We start from the raw sequence: 15,412 nt of genomic DNA, 5'->3' as shown, positions 1-15,412 counted from the left end.
TAGATCAACAATCAACCCAAAGACAAAGGATATCTACTCAAAACATCATAGGATGGCAACACATCATTGGATCATAATATGTGGCATAAAGCACCATGTTCAAGCAGGGATTACAACGGGGTGCGGGAGAGTGGACCGCGTAAAAGAGATGAGGATGGTGATGATGATGTTGATGTTGATGAAGAGGATCACCGAAGCGATGATTCCCCTCCCGATGGCACTCTGGTGCTACCGAGAGAGAGGAGGAGAGGTTCTCCCCCTTGTGCTTCCTCCTCCATGGCCTCCCCCTGGATGGGGAGAGGTTCTCCCTCTGGTCCTTGGCCTTCATGGTGATGATGGCCCCTCCGGGATCCTCCTCCATAGCCTCCGGTGATGACGACCCCCTTCGATAGGGTGCCAGAGAGGGCCTAGATTGATTTCTCGTGGCTACAGAGGCTTGCAGCGGCGGAACTTCTGATCTAGGTTAATTTTTGGAGGTTTGGGTATTTATAGGAGAGGTTGGCATCGAGAACAACTCACGGGGCTCCATGGGTAGTCCACGAGGCACAGGGGCGCGCCCCCACCCTCGTGGGGCCCACGGGACTCCCCTCCGGTAGATTTTTGTTCCACTATTTTTTATATTTTCCAGAAAAATTCTCCGTTGATTTTCATCGCATTCCGAAAACTTTTATTTTTGCACAAAAACAACACCATGGTAGTTCTGCTGAAAACAGCGTCAGTCTGGGTTAGTTCTAATCAAATCATACCAAAAATCATATAAAACTATTGTAAACTTGGCATGAATACTTCATAAGTTATCGATATGTTGGAGACGTATCAGCATCCCCAAGCTTAATTCATGCTCGTCCTCGAGTAGGTAAATGATAAAAGAGATAATTTATGAAGTGTGAATGCTAGCAAGTGCTTAAGTTTGATCAATGATAGTTTCAATCCCTTTTTATAGCATCATTATATATCATAACAGTAGCTCAACTCATAAAACTTCTCATGATCAAGTAACAAGCTATTCACATGTTAAAGTATATATCATAAACTTTCTTGAAAACTAACAAACCATGCTCTTAGTCATCAAACAATTGCAATTCATCTTATTTTTGGGAAGGGTCTATGTAAGATCTTTGGTTCATCAAACTCCACATGCTAAACTATCATTTAATCTTTCACAATTGCAAAAACTCATGTGATATTTATGGGTTCAAAGTTTTAATCAGACACAGAGAAAGACAGCGGCTTATAGTTTCGCCTCCCAACCTTTTACCTCAAGGGTAATGTCAACAATAATGGTTTATGAAAACCTACATCCAAGTGATATATATATCCGGATCGCTCCAACACAAAGTGCTTTCCAAAGGAACAAGTGTAAAAAGGAAAGGTCATGATCACCATGACTCTTGTATAAGGGTAGAAGATAAAAGTAAAAGATAGGCCCTTCGCAGAGGGAAGCAGAGGTTGTCATGCGCTTTTATGGTTGAATGCACAAAATCTTAATGCAAAAGAACATCACTTTATATTGCCACTTGTGATATGGACCTTTATTATGTAGTCCGTTGCTTTTATTTCTTCCACATCACAAGATCGTATAAAGCTTATTTTCTCCACATTAATAGATCATACATATTTAGAGAGCAATTTTTATAGCATGCACCAATGAAAACTTACTTGAAGGATCTTACTCAATCTATAGGTAGGTATGGTGGACTCTCATGGCAAAACTGGGTTTAAGGATATCCGGAAGCACAAGTAGTGTCTCTACTTTGTGCAAAGAATTTCGCTAGCATGAGGGGGAAAGGCAAGCTCAACATGTTGGATGATCCAAGACAATAATAATTTATGAGAACCTACATCCAAGTGGATATATATATCCGGATCGATCCAACACAAAGTGCTTGCCAAAGGAAAAAGTGTAAAAAGGAAAGGTGATGATCACCATGACTCTTGTATAAGGGTAGAAGATAAAAGTAAAAGATAGGCCCTTCGCAGAGGGAAGTAGAGGTTGTCATGCGCTTTTATGGTTGGATGCACAAAATCTTAATGAAAAAGAACGCCACTTTATATTGCCTCTTGTGATAAAGACCTTTATTATGCAGTCTGTCGCTTTTATTTCTTCCCTATCACCAGTTCGTATAAAGCTTATTTTCTTTGCACTAATAGTTCATACATATTTAGAGAGCAATTTTTATTGCATGCACCGATGACAACTTACTTGAAGGATCTTACTCAATCCATAGGTAGGTATGGTGGACTCTCATGGTAAAACTGGTTTAAGGAATGTTTGGAAGCACAAGTAGTATTTCTACTTGGTGCAAGGAATTGGCTAGCATGAGAGGGAAAGGCAAGCTCAACATCTTCGATGATCCAAGACAATATAACATTTTGAATATAGGAAAACAAAACCCATTAAGTTGTCTTCCTTGTCCAACATCAACCTTTCATCATGTCATATTTTAATGAGTGCTCACAATTGCAAAATATATCCAAGATAGTATATTTATATGTGAAATCTCTCTTCCTTCAATATTCTTTCATGAATTGTTCAAGTGACCAATTCTGCGTTTGCTAACTTCCAATAAGTTTACTACCTATACTTATTATGTGTGAAGTCATTACTCCCCATGGTGTAAGCATATGAAACATATATAAATTCATATTTATGATATTCAATTCATTCAATCATTTACTCGTAGGATATATGTGAAGGACGTGAGTAAATGACAAGCTATTCCAAAATGATATAAGTGAAGAATACTGAGTAGGTAAATAATTAAACAGACATGGGAGAATTCTTCTTCTTTCAAGATTTCAGGTCCAATGATTGTATTCAAACAACAAGTAAAATTTAAAATACACTCCAAGCAAGACACATATCATGTGACGAATAAAAATATAGCTCCGAGTAAGGTATACCGATAGTTTTGAAGACGAAAGAGGGGATGCCTTCCGGGGCATCCGCAAGCTTAGGTGCTTGAGTCTTCATTGAATATTACCTTGGGGTGCCTTGGGCATCCCCAAGGTTAGGGTCTTTACACTCCTTATTCTCCTCATATCGATATCTCACCCAAAGCTTGAACACTTCAATCACAAAAAACTTAACGGAACTTCGTGAGATAGGTTAGTATGATAAAGAGTAAACCATTCACTTTGGTATTGTCAAAGACAAGGTTCATAAATGTTCTCACACAATGTCTACTGTACCATATCATTTCCACAATTTATATTGAGAAATATAAGCCATAGAAACTATAAAACAAGCAAACTATGCAATGAAAACAGAATCTGTCACAAACAGAACAGTCTGTAATGATCTGAACACCAACCATACTTCTGCTACTCCAAAAATTATGAAATAAATTTGTGGACGTGAGGAATTTATCTATTAATATTCTGAAAAAATAATCAACTCAATCTCACTCTTCTGTAAAAAATGACAGCTAATCTCGTGAGCGCAAAGTTTCTGTTTTTTACAGCAAGATCACATTAACTTTCACCCAAGTCTTCCCAAAGGTCTTACTTGGCACTTTATTGAAACAAAAGCTATAATACATGATTACTACAGTATCTTAATCATGAGAACACACAAAAACAGTAAGGGTAAATATTGGGTTGTCTCCCAACAAGCGCTTTCCTTTAATGCCTTTTAGCTAGGCATGATGATTTCAATGATGCTCACATAAAAGATAAGAATTGAAATATAAAGAGAGCATCATGAAGAATATGACTAGCACATTTGAACCTAACCCACTTCCTATTCCTTGGGAATTTGTGAGCACACAATTTATGGGAACAAGAATCAACTAGCATAGGAAGGCTAAACAAGTATAACTTCAAAACTTTAAGCACATAGAGAGGAAACTTGATATTATTGCAACTCCTACAAACATGTATTCCTCCCTCATAATAATTTTCAGTAGCATCATGAATGAGTTCAACAATATAACCAGCACATAAAGCATTCTGTTCATGATCTACAAGCAAACAAATTTTGCTAGTCTTCACATAAGCAAAAAAATTCTCATTCGGGATAGTGGGAGCAAACTTCTTCTAAATCCACTTTAGATGATATTATTATTCATACTCCAAAAGATATAAGTTAAGTTCATGGAGCATTCTACAATTAATATAGACTAACCAATATCCAAGCTCAAAATATATAAGTGAAGCACACGAAGCATTCTATAAAACCATACTCAAAAGATTTAAGTGAAGCACAAAGAGCAATTCTATAAGATCATACTTAAAAGATATAAGTGAAGCACATGAAGTATTCCATAAATCAATAAAGGGATATCTCATACTAACATGGTTCTTAAAGGAAAATCTAAAACACAAAGGACACAAATTATGTGAACAAAACAAAAACCGAGATATACCGATAATTGTTGAAGAAGAAAGATGGGATGCCAACCGGGGCATCCCCAAGCTTAGATGCTTGAGTATCCTTGAAATATTTACTTGGGGTGCCTTTGGCATCCCCAATCTTGATTTTTTTGCCTCTCTTTATTCTTCTCATATTGATAGCTCCTCGATCTTCGAACACTTCATCCACACAAAACTTTAACAAAAACTTTGTGAGATCCATTAGTGTAATAAAGCAAATCACTACCTTTAGGTAATGTTGCAAACTCATTCCAATTTCATATTACAACTATATCTACCGTATTCCAACTTCACAATGGTTCATACCCCCCGATACTACCCATAGATTTTTCAAAATAAGCGATCAACACATAGAAAACAGAATATGTCAAAAACAGGACAGCCTGTAGTAATCTAGAAGTTTAGTATACTTCTGTAACTCCAAAAATTCTAAAAAATATACATGAACATTTAAACAATTTGTATACAAGTAATGTGCAAAAAATTTCAGACCCATTTGACTTTCCAGTAAAAATGTAAAATCACGCGCTACAACCAAAGTTTCTGTTTTTGTACTGCACAAAGTAAACAAGCAATCTAATCATCCTAAACCAATGCTTGGTACATTATTTTTATAATACAATGGATATATACAAGGGGATAATTATTTTCAGAGAAGCTTTCATGAAAAATTTTACATTGTTTCCATGAGCATGAACACAAGTGTTCAAGGTCGACCCTCATTTCTCCAATGCATAACCTTCCAATCACTTCTCTTATTGAAAAACTTTTTAGGTATGAGAGGCATGTACAAAAATTGTATTTTTATTCTTTTAATTTTTTTCGTGGGCCTAGATTGATTTCTCATGGCTACAGAGGCTTGCGGCGGCGAAACTTCCGATCTAGGTTAATTTCTGGAGGTTTTGGTATTTATAGGAGAGGTTGGCATCGAGGACAAGTCAGGGGGCCCCACGGGTAGTCCACGAGGCACAGGGGCGCGCCCCAGGGGGGTGGGCTCGCCCCCCCCCCCCCCCCCCCCCTTGGGGCCCATGGGACTCCCCTCCAGTAGATTTTTGTTCCAGTATTTTTTATATTTTCTAGAAAAATTCTCCGTTGATTTTCATCGCATTCCGAGAACTTTTATTTCTGCACAAAAACAACAACACGGTAGTTCTGCTGGAAACAGCGGCAGTCAGTTAGTTCTAATCAAATCATACCAAAATCATATAAAACTATTGTAAACTTAGCATGAATACTTCATAAATTGTCGATATGTTGGACACGTATCACTCATCCAGTTGGTGAGAACATGATGCTCACGAAGGACAAAGGTCTGAGAGAATGGAGGAAAGTTTATCCATATTCAGTGAGGAGGAGGACAACATGTGACTACCATTTCCACAATAGGGAACAACAAGACTTCTATGAGATAATTCTACTTGATAAGAAGCCCATCGTCAGTGACATGAAGTGGGTGGACTGGAAGTACATCGATGCAAATGAAGACTACTCCCCCACGTTCATGAGAGCTTCAGACTGGCTGGAGTTGATGCATTTGTTGGTCAGAAGCTCACAAAGTGGAATGAAAAGATGATCATGCAGTTTTACTCCACAACACATTTCTATCCAGATGGGAGGATCACATGGATGACGGAGGGCCACATGTATCAGTCATCAATCTCTGAGTGGGCTGCTCTTCTGAATGCTCTTGAAGAAGATGAATGATGTCTATGGAAAGCCCAGGATGGATCACAACTCAATGGCTAACATGTATAAGACCATTCCGGATGATGATTTGGAAACTCACAAGCTTGGGTCAGTCAAGCATTTGCTAGCAGGGTTGGCCACAACAAACACCATTATGAGATTCACTCTTTTGCCCAAATCTAGAGATGAGAGGATGATCTTGTTGGAAATATGCCCTAGATGCAATAATAAAATGGTTATTATTATATTTCCTTGTTCATGATAATTGTCTATTGTTCATGCTATAATTGTGTTATCCGGAAATCGTAATACATGTGTGAATACATAGACCACAACACGTCCCTAGTGAGCCTCTAGTTGACTAGCTCGTTTATCAAAAGATAGTCATGGTTTCCTAACTATGGACATTAGATGTCATTGATAATGGGATCACATCATTAGGAGAATGATGTGATGGACAAGACCCAATCCTAAGCATAGCTCAAAGATCGTGTAGTTCATTTGCTAGAGCTTTTTTGAATGTCAAGTATCATTTCCTTAGACCATGAGATTGTGCAACTCCTGGATACCGTAGGAGTGCTTTGGGTATGCCAAACTTCACAACGTAACTGGGTGACTATAAAGGTGCACTACGGGTATCTCCAAAAGTGTCTATTGGGTTGGCACGAATCGAGACTGGGATTTGTCACTCCGTATGACGGAGAGGTATCTCTGGGCCCACTCAGTAATGCATCATCATAATGAGCTCAATGTGACCAAGTGGTTGATCATGGGATCATGCATTACGGTATGAGTAAAGTGACTTGCCGGTAATGAGATTGAACGAGGTATTGGGATACCGACGATCGAGTCTCGGGCGAGTAACGTACCGATTGACAAAGGGAATTGTATACGGATTGATTGAATCCTCCACATTGTGGTTCATCTGATGAGATCATTGAGGAGCATGTGGGAGCCAACATGGGTATCCAGATCCCGCTGTTGGTTATTGGCCGGAGAGTCGTCTCGGTCATGTCTTCGTGTCCCCCGAACCCGTAGGGTCTACACACTTAAGGTTGGGTGACGCCAGGGTTGTTGAGATACTAGTATGCGGTAACCCGAAAGCTGTTCAGAGTCCAGGATGAGATCCCGGACATCACGAGGAGTTCCGAAATGGGCTGGAGGTGAATAATTATATATAGGAAGTCCAGTTTCGGCCATCGGGAAAGTTTCGGGGGTCACCGGTATTGTACCGGGACCATCGGAAGGGTCCCGGGGGTCCACCAGGTGGGGCCACCTATCCCGGAGGGCCCCATGGGCTGATGTGGGGAAGGGAACCAGCCCCTGGTGGGCTGGTGCGCCCCCATTGGGCCTCCCCCTGCGCCTAGGGTTGGAAACCCTAGGGGTGGGGGGCGCCCCACTTGGCGTGGGGGGCAAGCCACTCCCCTTGGCCGCCGCCCCCTTGAGATCCAATCTCTAGGGCCGGCGCCCCCCCTAGGGGCCCTATATATATTGGGGGGAGGGAGGGCAGCGGCACCCTAGCCCCTGGCGCCTCCCTCTCCCTCCCGTGACACCTCTCCCTCTCGCTGAGCTTGGCGAAGCCATGCCGAGATCACCGTTGCTTCCACCACCACGCCGTCGTGCTGCTGGATCTCCATCAACCTCTCCTTCCCCCTTGTTGGATCAAGAAGGAGGAGACGTCTTCCCAACCGTACGTGTGTTGAACGTGGAGGTGTCGTCCATTCGGCGCTCGGTCATCGGTGATTTGGATCACGACGAGTACGACTCCATCAACCCCGTTCTCTTGAATGCTTCCGCTCGCGATCTACAAGGGTATGTAGATGCACTCCCCTTTCCTTGTTGCTAGATAACTCCATAGATTGATCTTGGTGATGCGTAGAAAATTTTAAATTCTGCTACGTTCCCCAATAGTGGCATCATGAGCTAGGTCTATGCGTAGTTTCTTTGCACGAGTAGAACACAAAGCAGTTGTGGGTGTCGATATTGTCAATTTACTTGCCGTTACTAGTCTTATCTTGATTCGGCGGCATCGTGGGATGAAGCGGCCCGGACCGACCTTACACGTACGCTTACGTGAGACTGGTTCCACCGACTGACAGGCACTAGTTGCATAAGGTGGCTAGCGGGTGTCTGTCTCTCCCACTTTAGTCGGATCGGATTCGATGAAAAGGGTCCTTATGAAGGGTAAATAGAAATTGGCATATCACGTTGTGGTTTTTTGGCATAGGTAAGAAACGTTCTTGCTAAGAAACCTATGGGAGCCATGTAAAAATTTGCAACTACAATTAGAGGACGTCTAACTTGTTTTTGCAGCATGTGCCATGTGATGTGATATGGCCAAAAGGATGTGATGAATGATATATGTGATGTATGAGATTGATCATGTTCTTGTAATAGGAATCATGACTTGCATGTCGATGAGTATGACAACCGGCAGGAGCCATATGAGTTGTCTTAATTTATTTATGACATGCGTGTCAACATACAACGTCATGTAATTACTTTACTTTATTTCTAAACTGTTAGCCATAGTAGTAGAAGTAATAGATGACGAGACAATTTCATGAAGACACGATGATGGAGATCATGGTGTCATGCCGGTGACGACGATGATCATGGCGCCCCAAAGATGGAGATCATAAGGAGCAAAATGATATTGGCCATATCATGTCACTATTTGATTGCATGTGATGTTTATCATGTTTTACATCTTATTTGCTTAGAACGAGGGTAGCTTAAATAAGATGATCCCTTGTAATAATTTCAAGAAAGTGTTCCCCCTAACTGTGCACCATTGCGAAGGCTCGTTGTTTCAAAGAACCACGTGATGATCGGGTGTGATAGATTCTAACGTTCGAATACAACGGGTGTAAGCCAGATTTACACACGCAATACACTTAGGTTGACTTGACGAGCCTAGCATGTACAGACATGGCCTCGGAACACGGAAGACCGAAAGGTCGAGCATGAGTCGTATAGAAGATACGATCAACATGAAGATGTTCACCGATGTTGACTAGTCCGTCTCACGTGATGATCAGACACGGCCTAGTTGACTCGGATCATGTTTCACTTAGATGACTGGAGGGATGTCTATCTGAGTGGGAGTTCATTGAATAATTTGATTAGATGAACTTAATTATCATGAACTTAGTCTAAAATCTTTACAATTTGTCATGTAGATCAAATGGCCCACGCTAATGTTGCCCTCAACTTCAACGTGTTCCTAGAGAAAACCAAGCTGAAAGATGATGGCAGCAACTATACGGACTGGGTCCGGAACCTGAGGATCATCCTCATAGCTGCCAAGAAAGATTATGTCCTAGAAGCACTGCTAGGGGATGCACCCATCCCAGAGAACCAAGACGTTATGAACGCTTGGCAATCACGTGCTGATGATTACTCCCTCATTCAGTGCGGCATGCTTTACAGCTTGGAACCGGGGCTCCAAAAGCGTTTTGAGCAACACGGAGCATATGAGATGTTCGAAGAGCTGAAAATGGTTTTCCAAGCTCATGCCTGGGTCGAGAGATATGAAGTCTCCGACAAGTTCTTCAGTTGTAAGATGGAGGAAAATAGTTCTGTCAGTGAGCACATACTCAAAATGTCTGGGTTGCACAACCGCTTGACTCAGCTGGGAGTTAATCTCCCAGATGACGCGGTCATTGACAGAATCCTTCAGTCGCTTCCACCGAGCTACAAGAGCTTTGTGATGAACTTCAATATGCAGGGGATGGAAAAGACCATTCCTGAGGTATATTCAATGCTGAAATCAGCGGAGGTGGAGATCAAAAAGGAACATCAAGTGTTGATGGTGAATAAAACCACTAAGTTTAAGAAAGGCAAGGGTAAGAAGAACTTCAAGAAGGATGGCAAGGGGATTGCCACGCCCGGTAAGCAAGCTGCCGGGAAGAAGCCAAAGAATGGACCCAAGCCCGAGACTGAGTGTTTTTATTGCAAGGGAAGTGGTCACTGGAAGCGGAACTACCCCAAATACTTAGCGGACAAGAAGGCCAGCAACACTAAAGGTATATGTGATATACATGTAATTGATGTGTACCTTACCAGTACTCGTAGTAGCTCCTGGGTATTTGATACCGGTGCGGTTGCTCACACTTGTAACTCAAAGCAGGAGCTGCAGAATAAGCGGAGACTGGCGAAGGACGAGGTGACGATGCACGTCGGGAATGGTTCCAAGGTTGATGTGATCGCCGTCGGCACGCTACCTCTACATTTACCTACGGGATTAGTTTTAAACCTCAATAATTGTTATTTAGTGCCAGCTTTGAGCATGAACATTGTATCAGGATCTCGTTTAATTCGAGATGGCTACTCATTTAAATCCGAGAATAATGGTTGTTCTATTTATATGAGAGATATGTTTTATGGTCATGCCCCGCTGGTGAATGGTTTATTCTTAATGAATCTCGAGCGTAATGTTACACATATTCATAGTGTGAATACCAAAAGATGTAAGGTTGATAATGATAGTCCCACATACTTGTGGCACTGCCGCCTTGGTCACATAGTATCAAACGCATGAAGAAGCTCCATGCAGATGGACTTTTGGAGTCTCTTGATTACGAATCATTTGACACGTGCGAACCATGCCTCATGGGTAAAATGACCAAGACTCCGTTCTCGGGAACAATGGAGCGAGCAACCAACTTATTGGAAATCATACATACTGATGTGTGCGGTCCAATGAGTGTTGAGGCTCGCGGTGGCTATCGTTATGTTATCACCCTCACTGATGACTTGAGTAGATATGGGTATGTATACTTAATGAAACACAAGTCTGAGACCTTTGAAAAGTTCAAGGAATTTCAGAGTGAGGTTGAGAATCAATGTGACAGGAAAATCAAGTTCTTGCGATCAGATCGTGGGGGAGAATACTCGAGTCACGAATTTGGAACGCACTTGAGGAAATGTGGAATAGTTTCACAACTCACGCCGCCTGGAACACCTCAGCGTAATGGTGTGTCTGAACGTCGTAATCGCACTCTATTGGATATGGTGCGATCTATGATGTCTCTTACCGATCTACCGCTGTCATTTTGGGGCTATGCTTTAGAGACTACCGCATTCACTTTAAATAGGTCTCCATCGAAATCCGTTGAGACGACACCGTATGAATTATGGTTTGGGAAGAAACCTAAGCTGTCGTTTCTAAAAGTTTGGGGATGCGATGCTTATGTCAAGAAACTTCAACCTGAAAAGCTCGAACCCAAGTCGGAAAAATGCGTCTTCATAGGATACCCTAAAGAAACTATTGGGTATACCTTCTACCTCAGATCCGAAGGCAAGATCTTTGTTGCCAAGAATGGATCCTTTCTAGAGAAAGAGTTTCTCTCGAAATAAGTAAGTGGGAGGAAAGTAGAACTTGATGAAGTATTACCTCTTGAACCGGAAAGTGGCGCAACTCAGGAAAATGTTACTGAGGTGCCTACACCGACTATAGAGGAAGTTAATGATGATGATCATGAAACTTCAGATCAAGTTGCTACTGAACTTCATAGGTCCACAAGGACACGTTCCGCACCAGAGTGGTACGGCAACCCTGTCTTGGAAATCATGTTGTTAGACAACGGTGAACCTTCGAACTATGAGCAAGCGATGGCGGGCCCAGATTCCGACAAATGGCTAGAAGCCATGAAATCCGAGATAGGATCCATGTATGAAAACGAAGTATGGACTTTGACTGACTTGCCCGATGATCGGCGAGCCATAGAAAATAAATGGATCTTTAAAAAGAAGACAGATGCAGATGGTAATGTGACCATCTACAAGGCTCGACTCGTCTCTAAGGGTTATCGACAAGTTCAAGGGGTTGACTACGATGAGACTTTCTCATCCGTAGCGAAGCTGAAGTCCGTCCGAATCATGTTAGCAATTGCCGCATTCTATGATTATGAGATATGGCAAATGGACGTCAAAACGGCATTCCTTAACGGCTTTCTTAAGGAAGAATTGTATATGATGCAGCCGGAAGGTTTTGTCGATCCTAAGAATGCTAACATGGTGTGCAAGCTCCAACGCTCAATCTATGGGCTGGTGCAAGCATCTCGGAGTTGGAACATTCGATTTGATGAGATGATCAAAGCGTTTGGGTTTACACAGACTTATGGAGAAGCCTGTGTTTACAAGAAAGTGAGTGGGAGCTCCGTAGCATTTCTCATATTATATGTGGATGACATACTATTGATGGGAAATGATATAGAATTCTTGGAAAGCATAAAGGCCTACTTGAACAAGTGTTTTTCAATGAAGGACCTTGGAGAAGCTGCTTATATATTAGGCATCAAAATCTATAGAGATAGATAGAGACGCCTCATTGGTTTTTCACAAAGTATGTACCTTGACAAGATATTGAAGAAGTTCAATATGGATCAGTCCAAGAAGGGGTTCTTGCCTGTATTGCAAGGTATGCAATTGAGCACGGCTCAATGCCCGACCACGACAGAAGATAGAGAAAAGATGAGTGTCGTCCCCTATGCCTCGGCCATAGGGTCTATTATGTATGCCATGTTGTGTACCAGACCTGATGTAAACCTTGTCGTGAGTTTGGTAGGAAGGTACCAAAGTAATCCTGGCATGGAACACTGGACAGCGGTCAAGAATATCCTGAAGTACCTGAAGAGGACTAAGGATATGTTTCTCGTTTATGGAGGTGACAAAGAGCTCGTCGTAAAGGGTTACGTCGATGCTAGCTTCGACACAGATCTGGATGACTCTAAGTCACAAACCGGATACGTGTATATTTTGAATGGTGGGGCAGTAAGCTGGTGCAGTTGCAAGCAAAGCGTTGTGGCGGGATCTACATGTGAAGCAGAGTACATGGCAGCCTTGGAAGCAGCACAAGAAGCAATCTGGGTGAAGGAGTTCATTACCGACCTAGGAGTCATTCCCAATGCGTCGGGCCCGATGATTCTCTTCTGTGACAACACAGGAGCTATTGCCCTTGCCAAGGAGCCCAGGTTTCACAGGAAGACCAGGCATATCAAGCGTCGCTTCAACTTCATTCGTGAAAGTGTCCAAAATGGAGACATAGATATTTTTAAAGTACATACGGACCTGAATGTGGCAGATCCGTTGACTAAACCTCTCCCTAGAGCAAAACATGATCAACACCAGAACTCTATGGGTGTTCGATTCATCACAATGTAACTAGATTATTGACTCTAGTGCAAGTGGGAGACTGTTGGAAATATGCCCTAGAGACAATAATAAAATGGTTATTATTATATTTCCTTGTTCATGATAATTGTCTATTGTTCATGCTATAATTGTGTTATCCGGAAATCGTAATACATGTGTGAATACATAGACCACAACACGTCCCTAGTGAGCCTCTAGTTGACTAGCTCGTTGATCAAAAGATAGTCATGGTTTCCTGACAATGGACATTAGATGTCATTGATAACGGGATCACATCATTAGGAGAATGATGTGATGGACAAGACCCAATCCTAAGCATAGCTCAAAGATCGTGTAGTTCGTTTGCTAGAGCTTTTCCGAATGTCAAGTATCATTTCCTTAGACCATGAGATTATGCAACTCCCGGATACCGTAGGAGTGCTTTGGGTGTGCTAAACGTCACAACGTAACTGGGTGACTATAAAGGTGCACTATGGGTATGTCCAAAAGTGTCTGTTGGGTTGGCACGAATTGAGACTGGGATTTGTCACTCCGTATGACGGAGAGGTATCTTTGGGCCCACTTGGTAATGCATCATCATAATGAGCTCAATGTGACCAAGTGGATGACCATGGGATCATGCATTACGGTACGAGTAAAGTGACTTGCCAGTAACGAGATTGAACGAGGTATTGGGATACCGACGATCGAGTCTCGGGCGAGTAACGTACCGATTGACAAAGGGAATTGTATACGGGATTGATTGAATCCTCGACATCGTGGTTCATCTGATGAGATCATCAAGGAGCATGTGGGAGCCAACATGGGTATCCAGATCCCGTTGTTGGTTATTGGCCGGAGAGTCGTCTCGGTCATGTCTGCGTGTCTCCCGAACCCGTAGGGTCTACACACTTAAGGTTGGGTGACTCTAGGATTGTTGAGATATTAGTATGCGGTAACCCTAAAGTTGTTCGGAGTCCCGGATGAGATCCCGGACGTCACGAGGAGTTTCGGAATGGTCCGGAGGTGAAGAATTGTATATAGGAAGTCCAGTTTCGGCCATCGGGAAAGTTTCGGGGGTCACCGGTATTGTACCGGGACGACTGGAAGGGTCCCGGGGGTCCACCGGGTGGGGCCACCTATCCCGGAGGGCCCCATGGGCTGAAGTGGGGAAGGGAACCAGCCCCTGGTGGGCTGGTGCACCCCCTTGGACCTCCCCCTGCGCCTAGGGTTGGAAACCCTAGGGGTGGGGGGCGCCCCACTTGGCTTGGGGGGCAAGCCACCCCCCCTTGGCCGCCGCCCCCCTTGAGATCCAATCTCTAGGGCCGGCGCCCCCCCTAGGGGCCCTATATATAGTGGGGGGAGGGAGGGCAGCGGCACCCTAGCCCCTGGCGCCTCCATCTCCCTCCCGTGACGCCTCTCCCTCTCGCTGAGCTTGGCGAAGCCCTGCCGAGATCACCCTTGCTTCCACCACCACGCCGTCGTGCTGCTGGATCTCCATCAACCTCTACTTCCTCCTTGCTGGATCAAGAAGGAGGAGACGTCTTCCCAACCGTACGTGTGTTGAACGCGGAGGTGTCGTCCGTTCGGTGCTCGGTCATCGGTGATTTGGATCACAACGAGTACGGCTCCATCAACCCCGTTCTCTTGAATGCTTCCGCTCGCGATCTACAAGGGTATGTAGATGCACTCCCCTTTCCCTCGTTGCTAGGTAACTCCATAGATTGATCTTGGTGATGCGTAGAAAATTTTAAATTCTGCTACGTTCCCCAACAGATCTGTGGCCACTCCATCAATTTGCTTCACTTGTTTGACTCCCCACCCCAGAAATTCAAAGTTATGAGCTTAATTATTGAAATGGTCAAGAGGACCGCCACTGACCAGAAAAGGCCTTGTGGATATGCCCCTCACATTAAAATGATTATCAACTCCAAGGTTGGTACAAACACATATCTACTTGATCGTGAGCACCTTCCTCTTCAGCCAGAGTTTAAGGACAATGTAGTGGTGATGGATCCTTCACACCCTACATCAGTTGAGGCTCAAGAGAAGGCTCAGGCAGTAGCATCAGCAAAGGCAGCAAAGGAAGCCACTACACACAATGCCCCAATAGCAAATCTCAAGTCCATGCAAGACCAAATGACATATCTACTGGAAGCAACACTGAGGATTGAGCAAAGTGTGGCCAACTTAGCCAAGAACCAGGAGAGCTTAG

The sequence above is a fragment of the Triticum urartu genome, chromosome 5, assembly GCF_003073215.2.
Source record: "Triticum urartu cultivar G1812 chromosome 5, Tu2.1, whole genome shotgun sequence".
Classification (NCBI taxonomy): domain Eukaryota; kingdom Viridiplantae; phylum Streptophyta; class Magnoliopsida; order Poales; family Poaceae; genus Triticum; species Triticum urartu.
This window is presented reverse-complemented; position numbering follows the sequence as displayed.